The sequence below is a fragment of the Bactrocera dorsalis genome, chromosome 2 (genome assembly GCF_023373825.1).
Source record: "Bactrocera dorsalis isolate Fly_Bdor chromosome 2, ASM2337382v1, whole genome shotgun sequence".
In the NCBI taxonomy this organism is placed as follows: domain Eukaryota; kingdom Metazoa; phylum Arthropoda; class Insecta; order Diptera; family Tephritidae; genus Bactrocera; species Bactrocera dorsalis.
Window position 1 is genome coordinate 80,086,186 of NC_064304.1, and position 22,855 is coordinate 80,109,040.

The 22,855-nt window shown below is 36.1% G+C and overlaps 1 protein-coding gene and 1 long non-coding RNA gene across 10 annotated transcripts in view; one reads left to right on the forward strand and one right to left on the reverse strand.

The window, feature by feature from the left end:
* Positions 1-22,855, reverse strand: part of LOC105226634 (protein doublesex) — a 138,375-nt gene that overhangs the window by 106,310 nt on the left and 9,210 nt on the right. The window contains exons 1-2 of one of the 9 annotated variants that reach the window (XM_049448811.1): positions 19,849-21,287; positions 2,158-2,289 (exon numbers count right to left, since the gene is read on the reverse strand). The exons of 1 other annotated variant lie outside the window; for it this stretch is intronic. The gene's annotated coding sequence lies outside the window, so the exon portion shown is untranslated. 7 more of the 9 variants (XM_049448809.1, XM_049448812.1, XM_049448815.1 and 4 more) reach the window with 7 other exon arrangements.
* Positions 1-22,855, forward strand: part of LOC125776509 (uncharacterized) — a 62,869-nt gene that overhangs the window by 36,183 nt on the left and 3,831 nt on the right. The gene's annotated exons all lie outside the window — the stretch shown is intronic.

Below are 22,855 nucleotides of genomic sequence, written 5' to 3' on the forward strand. Positions count from 1 at the left end.
CTCAAATTAATCATTTATTTATATGATATTTCAAATCCTTGTGTTAAGTAAGTGGGATCTTTAGGAGCCAATGACCCGATTTTACTAATTTTAAATACTGAACACTTATTACCAGAAAAGTAGGTTTCTTAGTTTTTTATTTTATCTCAGAGACTGACCGCTATTTTGGTCAGAAGTCAGCCATAGACCCTCAGGCCACATATTCAGATGCTTGATCTGGGGTTTTGTTAGATGTCATATCTTAAGGGCAATATTTATATACATTTTTCTCCCAATAACTTCATTAGGATTTTATTTGTATACTGTAAAATGGAGGAAATATATGGACTTATCATATTGTTATATGTAATGTGGTAATTCTTCTGCTGTTCAGCTGTAAAATTTCGTGCTCTTCGAAATTTTTGTAATACATTTGTAAATCTTTATTGTGAAATTATTTGGATTAAGTCTTTTGTAAAGGTAGGTATCACTGATACATTATACTATTGAAGCAATTGAAATTTACTTTAACTGTGTGTGAGTCTGAGCATTTTGTCTCTTGCTGGTTTTGTAACGGCAGCATCTTAAATTCCATTCTTAATAGTAAGGGTTTGCGCTGATCTTGCATAAAATGTAGACCGCCAGAAATTGACCTGTTCTAAGTATTTAGGCAGGCGCGCAATAATTTCAAGGACATCGACCGGTAACTTGAAACCCTTACGAAAAAATTTAGGCATTATGATTAAATCATTAAATTGTCAAAATGATCAAGAAGAAAATCCGAAGCCTGCCAAACGTAAACGTCCGTCTGGTGAAGAGATCACCGCATCTTCTTTGAAAAGAGTGCCTCTTCCTAACATTGACCTCATCAATCTGTCTTTCGCTTGTCCTCAAGCAGAGAAGATTTCGACATCACATGTTATAAGGAAAGTTCTAACTGAAAATGGTAAGCGAAAAACTTATCAGGCTCCGCCTCTAAATGACTCTAAGTCTGTTACTAAATTTATGTGATGATGATGGTGCAAGTGATGATGATTAAGTATTGCCGTTGGCCCGTCTACCACTGGCGGTACCTCGTGAACCTGCAGAACCCTTTGCTCTTCCTGCGCTTGTGCCCGTCTCAATGCAGTCTGCAGTGCTATGACGCGCTGACGATCGGCGGTTAAGCGGCATCTTTCACAAGTGCAAAATCGAAACTTGCAATACCGTTTGTGTCCTTTTAGTGTGATTTTGATGTAATGATTACGGCACCGTGCACAATAGGATGGAGTGCGAGGGGAGATCGAACTGTCGCTGCTGCTGGAGACCCGATCGGACATTGTGTCGCTGTTCCAATTGTCCTCAGAAACCATTAAAGAACAGCTACAAAGCCTCTTCGTGTGCGTACGTGATGACCGTGCAGTTGCGAACAAGGCGGGCGAATGTAGAGTGAAATGTTGATGCTCACTTCAATTGTATATACCAGTACGTATGACAACGCACCTTTACTGCTATTTAGTTTTAGTGTTTTGATATTGCAACACAACTGTTGATTTAAAGTATATTTGTGCCGAAGAAACTTCCAACTGCTGGCCTAAGTTTTGATAATTGTTATTATGTCTGTATATATGTCATTTACAAACATATAATTAACAGTTTAAAAAACAGTTAAAGATAATTATCAAAAATTCATGACCCCGACCCGATGTAATCGACAAACTCTACTCATATATTATAAATTATAAACACACATACATACGAGTATGTACGTATGTATGTATTCAAAGTCCTTTGGGCAGTTTATTAATGACTTCCTACCAAGAAGCTGTACGGCTAATCTTCACCAAAATATTCAGTAATTAAGGCTATAACAAAAGCATTGCGGTTATCTCGGGAGAATGCAGCTTTAGTTATTCTGTCCAATCATTGATATTTGGTTTCGTTTAGCAATTACAAACCATTACTTAAACTTTCAATGTAATAAACCATTTTCTTTCATTCCTCGAAACCTCTACGAAGTTAAATTTGCACGTTTGTAATTATTACTTTAACGCATTTTAATGCATTGTCACAGTAACGAGTTTTTATAGAACAGTTACTTCATGGTTTAAATGTTTTATATGTCCTATAAGCACTCTTTTGATACCTTTATAACGCTGGTAGATCTTATCACTTGGATACTTTAGTGTTAGAATTCACCTGAAAGTTTATTTCACATATAAAATTGTCTAACAGAGACTCATCCCTTATTTCTGTTTTATTGTCAGTATTTTATTTATTTTATGATTTTAGTTTAACCCATCCCATTCACTCATTTTCCGAAGAGGTGATCTGTAAAAAACAATAAAATATCTTTGTCAATGAATATGTTATGCAAATGAAAACATTAGAAGTTTTAAAATACATGTTTTAAATTTCTATGACTATTTCAGTAACTATTCTACACTTTTACATCAACTGTAAATAGTAACAGGTAAGCAATGGCAAATTTCGGGTGTCATCGAACATTTTATACTCTTTCAACATGCTAGCCGGGTAAATACCTTCAGGTGTTCGCAAAACTGGAAAATTTAGCGAAAAGGTTCAACTTCATTACACATTCTAATTAAATGCTCTCTGGGTTTCATTTATGTACCTCACATACCATTAGCAATTTATTTGGAAACAAACAGAGAGTCAATCGACATTCAACGTCCGGTCATCCTGTTCATTTATATAAATACAATTCTATATCTAACTTATTTTTAGGTGATGCAAACAACCGTTAGATGAACAAATCTTTTATAATCTGTAGCGACATGTTGCAATAGAATAAAGATGTTGCGAAATATATTATATTGAATTAGTATATAAGGGCTACAGGTAGTATTATCCGATTTTATACAATTTTGGCATTACGACATGTCATTAGATTAATAAGATAACTCACAAAATGATTAATTTATATGATATAGGCTCAACCTGATATTTCAAATCATTGTGTTAAGTAAGTGGGGTCTTTAGGAGCCAGTGACCCGATTTTACCAATTTTAAATACTGAACACTTATTACCAGAAAAGTACGTTCTCTAAGTTTCTTGTTTTATATTAGAGACTGACACATTTTCCAAGCCTTTGGAAAGTTGCCGAAGTTGTTATGGTTCCTAAGCCAGGTAAGGATCCTCACGTAGTCTCGTCATATAGACCAATTTCTCTATTCCCACAAATCTCAAAACTTTTTGAAAAATTAATTTATCTAAGATTAAAATCTATAATCGACGAAAAGTAGTTAATCCCATCGCATCAGTTCGGTTTTAGAAATAAGCATTCCACAATAGAACAAATTCATAGAATAACATCAGAAATAGAAAAATCCCTGGAGGAGGGAAACGTATGTAACTGTATTCCTTGACGTTGCACAAGCGTTTGACAAGGTATGGCACGAAGGCCTTATGCAATAACTAAAATCATGTCTTCCGGTTGAGTATTGTGCTCTCTTAGAATCGTATATCACCATGCGATTTTTCCGTGTAAAACAAGGAAATGAATTCTCCAAACTTAAAGAAATTGAAGCAGGAGTTCCTCAGAGAAGTATCTTAGGTCCACTTTTATATATTCTGTATACAAGAGACTTACCGTTAGCACCAAACAGTATGACTGCCACTTTTGCTGATGACACCGCAATACTATGCGTCGAAAAAACAGCCGAAAAAGCTGCACTAAACCTGCAACATGCGATCAACTCTGTACTAAGTTGGACTAAAAAAATGGAGAATAAAACTAAACGGTGACAAATCGGTTAATGTAAATTTTACAAACAAAAGAATCACTTATCAGCCGATAAGTATTCTAGATGTCTGCATACCATACGCAAATACAGCTAAATATCTTGGCATCACGCTTGATGCTAGATTACGTTGGAAAGAACATATTAAAATAAAAATGATTGAACTTAATCTGAAATTGTCGAAAATGAAATGGCTAAGTGGGCGAAGGTCAAGCCTGTCCATATACAACAAATGACTTCTTTATAAACAAATAATCAAGCGGGTATGGTCATATGCTGCGCAACTGTGGGGGTGTGCCAATGATGGCAGTATTAATATTATACAAAGTTTTCAAAACAAGGTGCTAAGAGGCATTGTAAATGCTACCTGTTGCTGCAGAAATGCTGATATTCATCGAGACTTAAGGGTGAATACAGTCGCCGAAGAAATAAGGAGCCTGGCAGATGCCCACTACAAAAGGTTTAATGCACATGTGAACGAAGAGGCGAGAAAGCTTCTTTTAGACACATACCGCTCTAGTCGATTATGTCGAAAAAAACCACATAGCTTAGTTGGAAGCTAAAATACAAAGGAATTAATTATATAACATATATGTATAAATATTACTTTCTATGTAATTTGTTTTTAAGTTATTCAAATCAAACTGCTCGTTACTTTTTGAAACTAGTTGTGGTGATACCAAACATTGTTAAAGTTTTAAAAATATTTATAATAAAAAAAAAAACAAATCTTAGAGACTAACCGCTATTTCGGTCAGAAGTCAGCCATAGACACTCAGGCCACATATTCAGATGCTTGATTTGGGGTTTTGTCAGATGTCATATCTTAAGGGCAGTATTTATATATGTACATTTTTCTCCCAATAACTTTTTTAGGGTTTTATTTGTATACTGTAAAATGGAGGAAATATATGGACTTTATCATATTGTTATATGTAAGCTGTAAAATTTCGTGCACTTCTAAATTTTTGTTATACATTTGTAAATCTTTATTGTGAAATTATTTGGATTGAGTCATTTGTTAAGGTAAGTATAACTGATACATTATACTATTGAAGCAATTGGCCGGGAACTTGAAACCCTTACGGAAAAATTTAGGCATTTTGAAATGTTGTTTAAATCATTGAAATGTAAACGTCCGTCTTGTGAAGAGATCACCACATCTTATTTTAAAAGAATGACCCCTCCTAACATTAACCTCATCAATCTTTCTTTCACTTGTCCTCAAGCACAGAAGATTTCGTCATCACATGTTACAGAGAAAGTTTTAACTCAAAATAGTTAGCGAATAACTTCTCAGGTTCCGCCTCTAAATAAGTCTAAGTCTGTTACTAAAATTTAGTTGTAATACCGCGAAAAAAGCCAATTTTCATCTCAAATGCTGCGACACCCTAAAATTTCACTTTAAATACGACAGGAATATTTAGTCATTTAAGATCGATATATGCGCTCACAGCTCATTCTGGCCGTCTGGTGTCTTTGTGCGTGAATTCGAGTATAAATGTGATAAACCGCTTGTGGTTGTTGGTAAAATACCAAGAAACGCGTTGCAACTGTTTAATAATAACTCGCTGAGTATTTATTATCAAAATTTTAGAGGTGTTAATACAAAACTAACTGAATTGTATTTTAATTTCTTGTTTTTTTTTTGCAATATTTCTTTATTTATTGAATCTGCTTTTTGTTTTAAAAACCTAACAATAAGTAATAAAATCTTATATGTATCTATTTAAAAACTTGACAAACGCAAGCAAGTAACTGAGCCGTTTTGGTGATACGTTGCTCTTTAGTACGCAGGCATATCTCTTCTTTTAAGATGTGGTTGATCGCAGGCTTTAGCCAAAGATTTGGGTGATCTCGGAGTTTAGATATATACTTACTTCTACTATCATCTACTTCTTTCTTTAACATAGGAATACCAAGGTCTTTATGGATATTTTCATTACGCATGTACCATGGTGAACACGTAATTGTTCGTAGCATTTTCGATTGGAACCTTTGTATTATATCAATATTAGATGTACACCAGAGTTGAATGCCATACATCCAAATAGGCTTTTTGACCGCATTATATAAAGGTACTTTGTTGTCTAGGCTAAGTTTATTTAGTTTTTATTTAAAAGCCAATTTAAATTTTCAGTTCTTATCTTCATGCAAGTTGTTTTACTCGCTATGTGTTTTCTCCACGTAAGCCTTCTACCTAGGTGAATACCAAGATATGTTACTTCATTCGCTTGGGGTACTAAAATATTGTTCATTTTTATTGCCGGACACATTTTTATAACATAAAATGTGGCATTTGTTACAGCTCACTAAAGCTGTGTATATATATTATGTATAGAGTTGGGCCTGGAACACCAGCCCTTATCTGTCGTTCATCAGTTATGAAATCTTCCACTTTTGCCATAAATTGTTTTTTTTTTTTAAATAAGACTCCAATGTTTTATACAATTCTAAAGGTGTTTTTAATCTGATATAAAATACCTTAATGCCACACCTTATCAAATGCCTGAGCCACATCTACAGATATAGCTGAACAGTACTCTCTGTTCTCAAATGCTTTTCTTATCTCTTTAGAAATTCTATTTACTTGCTCTATCATGCTTTGTTTTTCACGAAACCCGAATTGGTGAGTTGGTATTATATTACTTTCATGGAGGAAAGGAGACATCTTTGATAGTAACACTTTTTCAAATATTTTAGAAAGACAGGGTAGAAGACTGTGCAAGGTCTGTATGAAGACGGTTGTGTTAAGTCATAATTTTAAAATCATCGTATTCTCAGAAACTTGGTTAAGGCCCCACATTTTTGTTTATGAGATATTCAGTAGCGAATTTGAAATCTTTAGATATGACCGGCTGAGCAGAGACGGTGTCCTGTTTGCTGTACATTCTTCAATTCCACCTGAAGAAGTCGATGTTCCGCATGCAGCTGCTCTATGCTTCTTTAATAAATAATGTTTTCTCTGTAGCTAATAATACTGATTCCATGATTGTTTAGGGAGACTTCAGTTTACCGTGTGTAACATGGAAATCTACTGATGATTACATCATTCCTGTTAGTTCTCGCTAATGCTTTAACCAAATTAATTTAATTTCAAACAAGTTTGGTAAGTTTTTAGATCTGGTTTACGTTGATACGCTTCAATATCGTATCATAGCCAACTTATCTCACAATGATAGACAAGACCTTTGTTCACGATTCAACTTTGCGAAAGCTAATTTTAACAAGATTAATTGCGAACTTTCTAAAGTAACTTAACCAGATTACAATGGCAATATTGAATTTAGTGTATCTTATTTTAATGAAACTATTTTAAACTCATTTGAATGATATGTTACGAAATGTGTTGTTACTCAAAGAATAAGTTCTAATTCGTGTTTTTCGAGAGGGTTATGTAAGTTAAAAAATAAAAAATTTTGCGCTCTTCAACTGTTTAAAAAAATGGTGAAGTTGTTGACCATTCAAAATATTCTAAATTGCGTCGACAATTTGCTGAACTTAACAAAATATGTTATAATAATTGCATAAAGAAAGTAAAAAATAATATTATACGTAATCCAAAATAATTCTATATTTCGTCAACTTCAAACGCAAAATTTCTAGTTTTCTCTCCGCTATGAAATATAAGTCTACAAAGTCCAGTGACAATCACACAATTTCTAATATGCTTGCTGAAATCTTTAGATCCAATTACTTCTTAAACTCTGCTAAAAATGTTCCGTAGCAGCACAAGTTATGTCCGATTTTTGTAATTAATGCACCTACCATTTCCGAAGTAGGCGTCTTATATCAGTTAAATATGTTAAAACAATCATTTAATTATGGCCCAGATATGATTCCCTCATGCTTCCTTAAAAAATGTGCCAAATATACAAAAGTAATCCTTCTATCAGAAGATACTATAAATTTTGCAAATGACCTCTAATGTCAGTTCTGTTTTGACATTTGTGTAGTAAACACATGCGAAATTCACGTAAATATACAATGGTCCGTTACACTGCTCCAGAACGCGGGTTATTGGTGACTATTTATTTGACTAATAATCGGTCGGTTACTTTGGCACAACGTGAGTTTCATCGCAGATTTTCTAGCCGTCTGACGCCTACTGGTGAAACGCTGCGACGTTTCGCCTCGAAGAGACTGGCACAACACGAGATGCTGCCAGGCGTGGCAGACCCCGGAGTAGCCATTCTGCAGAGAATATTACTGCTGTTGCCGAGGATGTCATGGAAGCGCCACCGACATCGATCAGACGACGTCCACGCAAATGGGTATCAGTCGACGGTGTTTACAGCGAATTTTAGTACAAGATTTGTATCAACAATTAACTGCTGACTGCCAATCGCGTCTAACATACGCTCAAGCCATCCTTAATCACCACCAAGAGGAATATGAATTTTCATCAAAAATAATCATGAGCCCATTTCCGTCTTAGCGGGCACATAAAAAAATCCGCGTGTTACCCACGAAGAGCCATTACACCCGCTCAAAGTCACTGTATGGTGTGCTGTTTTCGCTAAAAAGGGCTCAAATGACAATCAACTGTGGCGGCGACCATTTACATGATATCATATTCTCGACTTGATGTAAAACAATTTAAAAGATTTTGAATAAACTGGGTGTTCTTGGTTTTCAGCCGATATTTCTAAAATAGGCTACCTCTGTAGCAATAGAACTCAAGAAGTTATATTATGTTGTCAAAAAAGTCTTGCGGTATTTTTATTGAATCAATTCGTGTGGCACCCATACATCGAGCTTCTTAGTGACTCCAAGCTTCTTCAAATGGTTTTTAACGGTTTGATGACTACTATGCCGTTCTCTTTCGACCAATTCAGCGATTTTATCGCAATTTTCGATGACAGGCCTTCCGGAGCGTGGCGCATCTTCGACCACCTCTACACCAGAACGAAAACGTTGACACCATCGTTGTGCGGTGGAAATGGAAACTGTATCGGGTCCATAAACTGCATAAATTTTATTGGCGGCTTGGGATGCATTTTTGCCTTTATCGTAGTAGTACTGTAAAATATGCCGTATTTTATCTTTATTTTGCTCCATGTTTGCGACGCTGTAACTCACGAACGACTTAAAAGAAACGACAATCAATCAAACACGTGTTAGTGAAGTGAGCTTTCCAAAAAGGTATAGCATGACCCGATGCAACGAATAATAACTAGAACTACGCGCTTTCAGCGCCAACTAGCGAAAATACCGTAAGACTTTTTTGACAACCCAATACATGCCAATATTATATTATCTACTGAATTAGGCTGAAATTGATCGAGATCTTCCTGTGATATAAGATTTCACCTTGAGGCGGGCATTGCATCACCCATTGTCCAATTTTTATTTGCGCTCCACGAAGCCTTTTCTAACTTTCTAATTTGTCAAATTTTATGCTTCTACGTAGTTTTCTATATAACTCTTATATAGGGGGTAGGTGTAGTTATAATCCATTTTCACACCGTCAAACGACACCCTCTTTGATGATTTATCCTGAGCAAATTTGGATTAAAAAACAATAATAGTTTTTACGATATGTACAATAAACATAGTAAGGGTAGGCGGTGGCCACTTTTTAACAAGTACTCCACAAGTACTCCAAGCCTCTTTATCAAATTACACTTTTATCGCTTAATTTGAAACTTAGTTATATCACTTTATATGTATCTTTCATCGATTGCACAAACAGATAGAAATTCGGTATTCAACTCGTCTGAATCTCCTTATCATTTATATATCGAAATTCATTACAGTCTGCCAAGTAAGAGCGTGGTCGACATTACCGACAGTTAACTAAAGATTTCACTCTAATTCCGTCGCGAGCCGATAGAGGGAAGCTTTGTCCGTGATGCATGTCAACAAAGGTTCAGTTGTCGTTGATCTTTTGAAAGAGAGTCACGTTAAACGCCATGAGTGCTAAGTATGCGTCGCGCTACGAAGCTGTGTGCCTTAGCATCCACGCGAAAGGTTCCAAAATGTCGCAATCAGCGGCTGTTAAATATGTATATGAGAAAGTCCAAGGCATTTTTACAAAAGGCAAGGACAAGCAAAATTAATGGCAAAAGGTTTAGATATATCCTACGAAACTATCCGAGCCTTTCTTCATACTCATGATCTGAAATGGTGCAACACAATAAAGAAGCCTCTGTTGACTGAAAAACTTGTGACAAAGCGACTCGCTTGGGCGCATAAGAATACGAGTATTGATAGAGATTTTGAAAATGTCATTTTAGCTGATGAATGTTCTATATGGGCACATTCTGTTCTCACGCGAGCCTGGTCAACTTCCACCAATACGCTTGTTTAGCGCACAGTAAAACATGGAATAAAGGTGCATCTTTGGGGCTACTTCTCAAAACAGGGATTCGGCATTTGGTACCCCATTACTGACAACCCAAATGCCGAGAAAATGATAAAAAATCTACACAAAGGCTTTACTGCTATCTGCCAAACGATGGAATACGCCGTCAAATTAGTAGAAAGCATGCCTCGGAGATGCCAGGCAATTATCTACGCCGGTGGAGACTGGACGGTCTACAACTTTGCGTCCGTCGTTTTTTTTTTGTAATTTTAAGGCGTTATTGTATAAAAATGGTCCAAAAGTGTTTTCCCTTATTCCCTCAAAAAGCAATGATTAATTAACACACGAAATGCTTTATGATCCATTTTTTTGTAAACTAACACAAGTTGCTTTACAAGAACTCTATATTTTTTAATACCTAATAGAGTATAGTATTATCTATGTACGTGTCAGCCTCAGTAAAGCGTGGACGCACTTTTCTTGGAATTAAAAAAGAAAAGCAAAATTTCCTGCAAATGTCCAGAATTTGGCTCAAAAAGTGACATTTTCAGTTGAGAATAAGTTTGGGATGCAAAGAGATCTCTATAAATAGTTTGTTGGGTTAATGTTGACACAAATGTCCAGGATCGATAAAAAAAGAATTTAATCAAACCAGTGCTTGGCCCTATAGACATCTATTGGAAAACGGCGGAAGCAAAGTTGTACCTAATATTATTGACCAAATTGCATCATTGTTTGTAATGTGTACAATGTATATATAAATATGAAAGTTTCATAAAATATTTTTTTTATAAATTAACACGACCACGCTCTTACTTGACAGATTGCATATTAGGGATATGAGGTTTAGACCAAGGGATGGACCAATTGCATTCTAATTCAGTTCATATTCCAACCAACTTGAAGGATGAAAATCATTTTTTGGGGTATATTGGGAACAGAGAGATTGCATTAATTTTGACATTGCGCAGGTATACTCGAGAACATTGAAGCAGTTTTAGATATAGATTTATTATACTATAAATAATACTCACTGACCGAGATATGACTAATTAGAGTAACGAAAATCATTATAAGTAGTATATGGGAGTTTTCATTAAAAATACCTAATTACAATTACCAGTCATATGGAGGAAAGTCAACCGGATGTTCGAAAATCCCTATATTAGTTATATGGCGTAAGTTAAAGTTTTCTCCCAATTTAAACCACTTTGCACAAAGATACACTGTTATTAGTAAAACACGTTCATTCATTTTCGGATTGAAAATCTTTATATTAGGTACCATTTTTGACACATAGGCGTTCCATTATCACAAAAGAATTCACACTGAATTTCAATCATACATATGTATGTATATTTCATAAATTGAAAGATATTTTCGGTAAAAAGCCAACTATAGGTACAGGGGTCAACATATTCGATACCTAGGGGCTTGAAAAATTTTGGCCAGACTTGGATATGTTTTGGAAATAGGGTGGCATGCTTTAAAGGCACTATTCGTGCAAAGTTTTATCTGCGACATAATTTATATACAATAAAGCGAAGGAATCAAATGAAATTTAAAAGTTTGTTATATGGGAAGGAGGCGTGGCTTTATTGTATAAATATTAATGTCATATATAAAATTTAGTTGAAATCGATCGATCAGGTTCCGGAATATGAGATTTCACCATAAAGAGGGTGGTGCAACGCCCATTGTCCAATTTCATTGTCCCTCACACCATCTAGGGGGTAAAATTTAATATAAAATTTATTTTTTCAGCTTTTAGTAGTTTTTAATAGTATCGTTACATGGGGAGTGAAAAATGGCATGATCCGACTTCGTTCCTTTTCATTCTGTCCGCAGCGGTTCTTATAGGATGTGTCCTGAACGAATTTGGTTTTTTAGCTTTAATAGTTTGGTGCTCCTTGCTACTGCGATCCCCTACGTCAAATTACAGTTACATATCGTAATTTAGTGCATAGTTATAGCACTTTATAAGTTTTCATTTAATGGCGTTTTATGGGCCTATATCTATTTTGAGTAATTTAAGGTGATACAAACAACTATTATGTTTGCCAAAACGACGTCGATGGGCGATGCTTGACAAGGTATCTCAAGACCCTACATTCATCAAACACATCATTACTGTTGACGGGAAGTGTGTGTTTAAAAATTACTTCGAAATTTTCCAAGAAAATAACGAACGCCTCTAAAAAAATGAGCCAAACCCGAAAGAAGCATATCAGAATTAGCCAAAAATTAAGGTAATGGTCACTGTTTTTTATTATCGGGTTGTGGTTTACCAGGAATTCATCACACAGTTTTAAGCCGTCAAAATGGAATACGATTTGGTCGTTTTCAGACCTCTATATTACGTAAAGCAATTAATCATAAACGATCGGATTTGTGGGCAGAGAATTAATGGATTTTTCACCACGATAAAGCATCTTCCCATTCTAGAATAACTGTTACTGACTTTTTGACCAAACACGAATCGAGAGTCATCGCTGATTCAATGCATTCGTCAAATTTGGCTTAAGTGTAGACTTGGTTGTATGGACTCAAAAGAAAGAACAATTTCAAGGCGGTAATAAAGATTTGTATTAAAAGAGTAGTACTAAAATAGCCCGGATCAAATTTGATGAGATCAGTATACATACATACTTCATTATTTTAGAGGTTTGAGAAGAAAACTTCAAAAAGAGTATTTACATCTTCATCTTTAACCCCTTGACGTATCACTTAGCGCAACAAAATTCGCATCCAACTGTTCGCACGCAACTTGCACAAAACAAACCAGTTTTGATGCTTACGAACTGTCGCACACTTGTTTTACAAATTTACATAAAATAAAATACTACGATTTAATACGGTCATTATAAATAGAACTGATCTGCAGTAGATAATGCACTCAACTGAAGCAATGTTTTTTGTTTACATTATTTGCCAAAAATAACGGGAATATTTCAATTCTCTTCATCAAATGTACACTTCTACACACCACGAGCCATGCTCGCGATAATCATGTTAGGCACAGAAATTGTAACACGAGCCAGGCTCGTGGAAATACGACAAGGGGTTAATACTTTTCTGTAACCTGTTGCTGCAATTAAATTAAATGTTGCAAATCAATAAATTTTTACACTTGTTTAAATAAATTGTTGTTGGATTACATACAAAAATGAGTTTACACTTTTAGAATTCTCAATGCTATGTTTTCGGATCGTTATAACTTATAACTTTTTGAGACTATGTGAAACCCCTAATGGTATATAGTAAAAGAAAGTCGATTTTTCTGTCGCTATGTCCCTTTGTATGCTTAAATCTTTAACCCAACGGATTTTGATGCAGTTTTTTATAATAGATAGAGTGATTGAAGAGAAAGGTTTGAATGTATAATAATAATACGTTGCAAACGCAGGCTGAACCCTCGAGATTTATCAAAATAATGTACTAAGAATTGTACGTGGATATCCCACAATAACATTTTTTTTTCATTTACTTTTTACGACAAGTAATGGCTAATTTTCGAAGCGATTTAACCAATACAGTATTAATCGTTATCCAGTTAAATACCTTAAATACATTGTTGATTTAGTATAGATATTTTCGAAGATATAACAGATTTAAAAATTGCGTGACGTAGCGTTTGGGGCGGTATCGTTCGGCCGGGGTGGCGGGAGCGTGCCTATAAATAGTCGGAGGCCACGGTTCTACCTAAAGCGCTTTGAATTTAGCAGCGATCGGACGAGTTTATTATGCCTTTTATTTCAAATTGATCCTTTCTCAAAAATATTATAACAAAAATGCTAATTATTTGGAATAGTAGAATAGAACTGCAACCAAAAACACAATGCAATGGACTATAACTGGCTCAGTAATCAGTTGATGAATATTATACGAGGGCTGCTATATATAAGTGTAATATAAGTTTTGCCAGGTGCAATCTGACATTTCCATTGGAAAGTTTGACATTTTTTAGCATAACATCACTCAGAACGTTTTGTCATTTAATCGTGAATTGTTTTATTTACAGGGAATTAAAAAATTCATCTCGGCCAAAAAATGGAATTAACTCGTGAACATTTTCGTGCGATCATTTTTCACAACTTTCGACGTGGTTTACACGACAAGAGTGCTTCGATGAACTAAAATCTTTGTATGGCTATAATGCACCATCCTATAGCACAGTGAAAAACTGGTACAACGAATTCAATCGTTGCCGACGCTCGCTCAAAGATGCATTCCGTGAAGGTCGTCCAAAAACAGCCGTTGTGCCAGAAAATATCGATGCCGTACGTGAACTGATAATGCAAGACCGTCATGTAACATACCTTCAGATAGAGGCATGACTATACATTTCTCCCACTAGCATACATTCGATATTGCATGAACACCTGGCCGTAAAAAAGGTTTGTTCTCGTTGGATCCCGCACAATTTGACAATCGCTCAAAAAAAGGCTCGTGCGGATTGCTGAAAAAATACGATCGCGGTGCTTCAAAAGACGTTTATAAGATCGTCACAGGCGACGAATCATGGATTCGTGGAAGAAGCACTTCGAAGCAAATGGTCGCCTGTTTCTTCGACAAAACTGGTCATGTGGCGACTGTTCCGCTTGAGCAACGTAGGACGATCAATTCTGAGTGGTACACCACCATTTGTTTGCCTGAAGTCTTCGGAGAATTTGGAAAAACGAACAAAATAAGACGAATCATTGTGCACCATGACAATGCGAGCTCTCACACATCGGCTCAAACCAGCGCCTTTTTGACCGGCCAAAATATCGCATTGATGGGTAATCCGATGTATAGCCCGTACTTGGCACCCAATGACTTCTTTTTATTCCCGCACATCAAGAAAATAATGCGTGGTCAACGATTTTCGTCGCCAGAAGATGCTGTTGAAGCATTCAAAAACCATGTTTTGGAGGTGTCTCAATCGGAGTGGAAAAAGTGCTTCGAAAATTGGTTTGAGCGCATGCAAAAGTGTATAAATCTTGATGGAGAATATTTTGAAAAACAATAAAACCATTTTCGTTGATAAATATTCCTATTTTCATTATTAGGCCAGAAATATATATAGCAGCCCTCGTACCACGTACATCCCAAAAGACTAATGTCATAACCTTGCCAGCTGACTTTTTCGTCTTTCCACGCTGGATGACCGGTTCATCATGTGCAGTCCACTATAATGTCTGTCGATTGGAATCCAGTGTGAAATGATGGAGCCATATTTCTATTGTCACACACCGACGCAAAAATTAGATTTAATTATGATCAAAGAGCACTCAAGCACTCCTCAGAATCAGCAATTTTTTGTTTTTGTTTGTTATGAACTTGCGACACTTTTCACAAAGCTTTCGCCTCTTTAGGGCGTCCATTACCTTCGTTGTCCTCGGTGCTCAAACAACTATTAGGTTTGCCAAAGAGGCGAACTTTTTCCAACTTTGCAAAATTTTCAACGGCTGATTTCCTTGATGCAGAACATAAATGCAACAGTAATTTCCCACAAAAAGCAATGCTTTAGCAACACACGAAATGCGTTTATGATCCATTTTTTTGTAAAGTAATACAAGTGGCTTTACAACAATTATATATAAGTATGTATATCTCATTAACTAATAGAAATCGTATAGATGGTAGTATTATTATCTATGGGTCACCCACAGTAAAGCGTGGACGGGTCCTCTTTACAAAAATAGTGTTTTTAAAGTGTACAAACTCAAGTTTAAAAATTTCAAAATCGAATCATTCCTTTCAAACCAGCCGATACCAATTATGTGTACCTCAGTGTCAATAGCTGCAATATGAGATATAGGCATCTTTTTTCTGGTAAAAATTTGTCTTGACACCAAAAATGGATAACATCGATTCAATAACTCTTGTGGCAATATATATGTAATAAAATAATTTAAAACTTTCGGTTAGGCCCCTATACAACAAACAATGATGCTATTTTAGCAGGTTTTAGGCCGAATATGCCAGCTAATTCAATAAAATACAGTCAGTCAAACCTTTGCCTAAATATATGTGATATAATAATATTCGACTTTTCATTTATATTGGTTAATATATATGTATATGTGATATTTTATCAAAATTTGATTTGGCGTTGAAAATTAATGAAGTTACCACCGTCTAAGCCTTTTATCCCTAGTAAAATGTTTTCTGTTTCTTCTACTTCTCATATAAGACTATTTAAAATCGATATTCCACTCACCGATGTGAGGATCAGTGAAATGTTCGATATGTCTTAATAAGATATCATTATCTGAGGATTAAATTATTAGCACATAACTTAACATTGCTTATTTTTCGTTTTATCTTATCTATTTGCTTACAACGTAACTTATCGAAATCACTATGTGCAACGTATTAGAGGTAGAAAAAAATATAATATGAGCTGCTTTCCACTTTTTTTGTTCATGTAAGATGATTATATCCTTAAGAGCCGAGCCATACCGAGATAAAGACTGATTTTGGCCGTAGCTTAGGGACTAAGCTACTTTTGCATACAAGATATACAAGATCTCGTATCGTCGAATCCTGAAACGGTTAAAATGAAAGTTCGTACCCAAGGTTAACACAGATTTAACAGTTTGTGAGACATGCGTACATATATCAAACACGTTAGTGAAAAGGCTATGTCGCATCGTACATACAGTTCGTTACATAGACTAAGATCTGCCATAAGTTCTGTAACAAGTTCAGATATAATTGAGAATAATTTTTTTTCATAAAATTAATTTTATTTAAGAATGAATATTTAAGATTCGGCCAGAGAGCAGTAGCAGCACGTATAATTTATATTGATATTGCCTTGTGGGCTAGTACAACTACATATATAAATGTGTATAAAACTTTATACTACTCCCCTAGCAAGGTTGTGCGCTCGGTTTGGAACTCGCAACGTACAAACCACTCACAATGAAAAAGAAACATCAGGCTTGGATGAAAGACCTCACTTATGATGACGACCACAACAAACGTAATAACGATTATGATTTAGAGACATGCACCTGGAATGTTCGGTCCCTAAATTGTACTTGTGCCATTTACTACAGCGGTCATATAGAGGAGTAAGCCTATTCGTTGTGGGATTTGTGTTGAGAGAGAGAGTCCGTCGACGAGTGCTATCATTCACACCGGGGGATAAGCGTTTGGCCACAATTTACATCAGAACAAAATTTTTCGACATAACACTAATTTGCGCCCACTCCCCGGCGGAAGAGAAGGACGATATGACCACAGGACCTAACATCGACTAGTTGTAGCAAAGATACTCGCCCGCATCTGTACAGCAAAGCACGCCCGTCAACGAACACAGGGAAGGTACGACATCGAGCAGCTATTATGTCAACCTACAGCGAAATGGTTTTCTACTCGACTTGCACTCCTGCTCTCTGAGATCACTCGTCAATAGCTCGGTATAAGGGATCTGTGGGACGGTTTGCAACTTACTTACATATACTTAGCTTCAACCGAAACCATTGGAACCGAAACCGCTGGTACGGACAGCCTCCCTCGCAATGTTGCCATCAACCACAACACGAGCGAGGTGAGATAGATACCAAGAGTTAAAGAGGATAGAGAGACGCATATGTAGACAAAAAAGAAAGAAGACGGTAAAAAACTGATAAGGTGCATGCATCAGCTTCTTTGCAATCTGCGCGATTTACTATGGAATAAACCTCCTTAATATCGCATATAAAGTCTTATCGAGCATAGTGTGCGAAAGATCAAAGTCCACCTTCAACAAACTTATTGGACCCCATCAGTGTGGCTTTAGAGCTGGAAAATCTACTATCGAAAAAATTTTCACCATGCCCCGAATCTTAGAAAAGACCCATGAAAGGAATATCGGCACACACCACCTCTTTGTCCAATTTAATGTCGCCTTCGTCATCACCAAAAGGAACTGCTTTTATGCCACTATGTCTAAACTTAGTATACCCACAAAGCTAATAAGGCTGCGTAAGCTGACGTTGAGCAACATCAAAAGCTTCGTCATAATCGGCAAGGACTTCTCCGAGCCGTTCGACACCAATCGAGGGTTTAGATAAGGAGACTCCCTATCGTTGGACATATGCAATATATTGCTAGAGAAAATAATATGAGCTGAACAGCTAAATAAGTAAGGTATAATCTTCTATAAGAGTGTACAACCATGCCGTTAGTTCTGCTTTCTCCAGACTGGATAAGGAAGCGAAGCGTATTAGGCTGGTTGTGAATGAGGACAAGACGAAATATCTCCTATCATCAAACAGTCCCCGCATTAGTAACTAGGCTCGCACGTCACTTTTAACAGTCATAATTATGAAGTCGTAAATAATTTCGTCTATCTTGGAACCAGCATTAACACCAATAACAACGTGAGCGGAGCAGGCAATTGATAGGTAAAGTTCTTTCTCGAAAACGAAGCCATGGACGATGACAACATCTGATCTTCTCGAAAAAGTATTGACATATTTTTCTGTTTTTTTAATGGATTTTTGTAAATGGTTCGAACAACTCGGGGACGACACTACTCTTTCTCATCAACTAAGTAAATACGTTTGGGGAAAGAGGTGAATATTGCGGTAAACAAGAAATCTTAAAATACGGTTATTAAATTCTTTGGGAGGTCATAGATTTCACCAGGATTTTTCACACATATGCATGTATGTACGCAAAGCAATCACCTTAATACGATTTTTATTAGCAAATATTTATTATTAAGTAGACACTGCCTGCAAATTATAATATAATATAAGGGCTTTTATTGCAGTGTATTAGTCGCTGTTATATGCATTGTAAACTTTGTAACAGTATTTATGGAAAAACTAAGTATAACTCTATATCTACTTATTTCGCTTACAAAAACAGGCTCGTACTTTCTTTTATTTCCCAACCTTAATATCTTATACCCCTATTACGACTTTAAACTCAACTCAGTTGAATTGAATCAACAGCAATTCAACTTAAGGGTCAACGCAACTTTGTTTGGTATTACGACCTTCAACTATTTTCACTCGAAGTTTCATTATTTCTCACAAAAAGTTTAATCATTATTAAAATGGATATTTGATATATATATCGATGACAAAAGTGTTTGAGCCAAATCTGTTGCCCCGCGCTTATTTATATTGTTTCACTTCCGACGGTTCCTAAACGGTTGCTAGTCGAAGCTTCGGGATTTTTCTCCAGAGGCTCAAAATACCTTCCACCTTTCTATGCATTATTCATCTAACTGATTAAAGAGCTTAAATTTTTAAGTAAAACATATTTACAAAGTTTCTCTTTTCTATTATTATTTTTCCTAAATAAACGCAGTAATACTGCTTGGTAACATTTGTAGACTTTTGATACTCCAGTCAACTAACCAACACAACCGATTTTCAGATTGGAATTGTTGAAGAATCAAACTTCATATATTAGATCTCCAACCTGAAAGCAACGAGGAAGCTTTGAACTGCAGGATCAGCAATTTGTAGGAGAATTTCCAAAGAACGAAATAAGAGATGAATCACATTATATTTCAGAAACACTCACGGAAAATTTAACTGAGACCACTTAGTATCGATAATAGGTATTTATTTTAAATATGATATACTTAAATGTTTGAAATAAATCAAGTATTGTAAGCAATTAAATTCTATAGGGGACATTTTAATCATAATATAAATAGATAACAATCAATTCATTGTTACAAATGTTTGCAAATGTGTCATCGATTTCGCTCCGCCCACAAACTTCAAATACTATTTGTGGAGATATTTTGCTCTCTGCACAATTTCTTCAAATCTATTACAATTAAAAAAAATTACACTCGTTGGAAATGAACTTGAACTTACAATATCCTGTTGATAAGTCGCAGACTCTCCTTAATCTTTAATTTTTTGAACAATCCTTTTATTGCACATGGTTAGCAATTAATATTTAATTGCCTTATTACGATAATGTTATTGTACGAAAGTTGATAAAACGGCGATATTGTATTTCTTTTGTATGTTTGTTCACTATTTTTATAATTTTCGGTTTTTAGGTCGAAGTTGACAGCAACCCTTTCAATACACAAGTTCCGTAAACTTTATTTTGCGAACCTTCGTAGTTTAAAGCGATAGGTTTCGATCAATGAGCTTCTGTAACATGTGTTTTTAATAGACTTTTAAACAATAACTGATCGTGGAGCCGATTGCACTTCCATCGAAACTGAAAATATTTGAATTAATTCCCCGACGGCGAAGCCCAAAGTAACAACGCACCCAAACACCCTTTGATTATCGGGTAATGTCAGCGAAGAACGTTACTGTTAGTTTGCGATCACACGGAACACCAAATTTGAACGACAGCGCATGTAAAATCACAATCCCGAATGTTTGGCACACTTATACATATGTCTAATGACCGATGCAATACGCTTAGGAGTATCTCAAAGCGCAGAAGTAACAAAGGCGGCACTTTTGTATTTATTCTTGCAAAATACAACACGAACTCCGTTAGACAACGCGCAGCACAAGCGGCAACATGAACATCGACGGCGGCAGCGACATCAACATCAATTACGAATTCGTTTTTGACTATGAATTCAACTTGAACTTGCTCAGCAAAGAATTGGAACAACGTGTGAGGCAAATGCGGATGCGAATGGTGACCGGCCGCAGCGGAACAGCACAGAACTGCGAATGTGGTGTGCAGTGTCCAAGTTGTCGACTCAAGGCGCTGCGATGCTAGCCACTGTGAATTGAGTTGTTGCCGAGTGCTCTAGCCATAGTGGTAACGATGTGCGAATGCACAGACCGTGATAAAGGGTGTAGTGGTTGTGGTGGTGCTGCCGTTGCTAAAGAGTTGCTTGGAGCTTGTTGTGTGGCCGATGACCGTAGTGCAGTCGGCTCGTTTTGGCGAATTGTTTGCTGTCAATGACAATGTCACTGCACAGACCTCAGACACGATAGACAAACTGGCGGAGGGTGTACAACTATACAGCAACACGACAGAACCCAATTAAATGCAAACTCTCAAGAGCTAAGGCTGCAACTGCTTCTGTAAATGTTGCCGTTTCTGTTACTTTTGCTGTTGCTGTTAATCTAAATGCATTTCTCCACATGTATCGGTTCTCTGGCGGTTTGTTGTTGTTGTTGTGCTAACATAGTTGTTTCCTTAGCGGTGAGACGAGTGCATACCGGCGCATTGCACCAAAAAGTTGTTGCGCAGCCACCACCGCAAGCACTTGTTCAGTGCATACATATGTATATATAAATGAACACCTCTGGAAATGCAGCAACAACTTTCGACTATATAAGCGCTCCTACACGTGCCCGAGACGTCGCAACCAACCGCTCGCAGCTCAGTCGGAAAGTGCTATAGCCAATGTGTATGAACACATCTATGCTTGTCGCTGTGTATTGTACTCTTTCTGTGTTTGTTCATTTATTGTCGTTAGAATATTGTCGTTGCAATACAACGAGTGCATGCGGCACCAGAGTAATGTTAAACTGTATAGAGTGCTATTAGTCCGCAACTAGCTTTCCTGTTACGGCGCTGTTATGCAGTCCGCGCTGTCGTTGCACACGAACCAAGAGGTTCGAAGTGGTTTGACCGATCCAACACTATTCGACAAACGTTTTATTTTGTTTTGTTTATTATTATCTCAAAAGTGTCGCTCTCACGACGATTGTAGTTCATTTATTTGGAATTATATCTCCCTGAATTTACACACTTATAAAAAGCGTTCGACCGACGGCAGCACTTCGCATCTGTTTTGTGCTCAGGTATTCAAAGCTAATAATCAAGCACAGAAATTTATCCACTCTTTTAATAGACGACCTTATACATGGCCCACAGCAGTTGCACTTTAATGTACAAATTAAAGAGAGCAATTGATTTCATCAAGATCTAAAAATTCTGATACAATTTTTAATTTTCATTAGTAAATACATACATATGTACATTTGACCAAAAAAATTTATAACGAAAAATATGTTTGCTCTATGGATTCCTCCACGATTACGTTTGTTGGTTTTCAACCAAACAGACTTTGTTCAGATTGCTTAAAATGTTATTATCCTAGCTATTAGCCTACTCTCAATCTAAGTTTGTTATTTTTTTAAACATTTATGTTCGATAACCAGACAATAAAATATGATATTAGAATGCATTGAGCTAATTTAATTTATGTGTGTGTGTTTGCGTTCTTATCAGTCTCTTTGCTTTCTTATAGCTGAAACAGCGAACAACGTAAACCCGCAGCCCGAATCAGCTGATGTGACCTATCTTATGAGAGCGCAATGTAAATGATTAGCCAACACTGCTTCTACCACCCGCTTTTCCGTACGATACCGTAGAATTTCGCACGATTTGGATTTTTCCCATAGAAACAAGTCAGGTGATTGCCCTCTCACAACGCAGGGTTGCCAGTCTCACTATACAGTAGTAATTATAAAAATTGTCTTCAAATATTTGCAATTTTATTAAACTAACTCAAAATCAGTGTCGAATACTATTATTTAGAAATACTTGTATATAAACTATTTTAATAGTTTGTTCTCAGCTTTGATATTTTATATAATGAAAAATTATAATAGAAAAGTTAGATGTGTACACAACTATATACGCGTATTGAGTAATGGCAACATTGTTCAAATAAAAACAAAAGAAAATAGCTTATTTCTACGTTTCCCCTACGGGCTCAACTTTTGACAAAATTTGTTCACTACGGGCGGCAACTAAGGAAAGGAGGAGCGGAATTCGCTGTTTCTGCTATTAATCTCAACATACATATACAATTAAAAAAAATCCCACTGTCAGGCTTTTGGGGCAGTTTTCCGCCTTGTTATACTTATTACTCGTATAATATTGAAT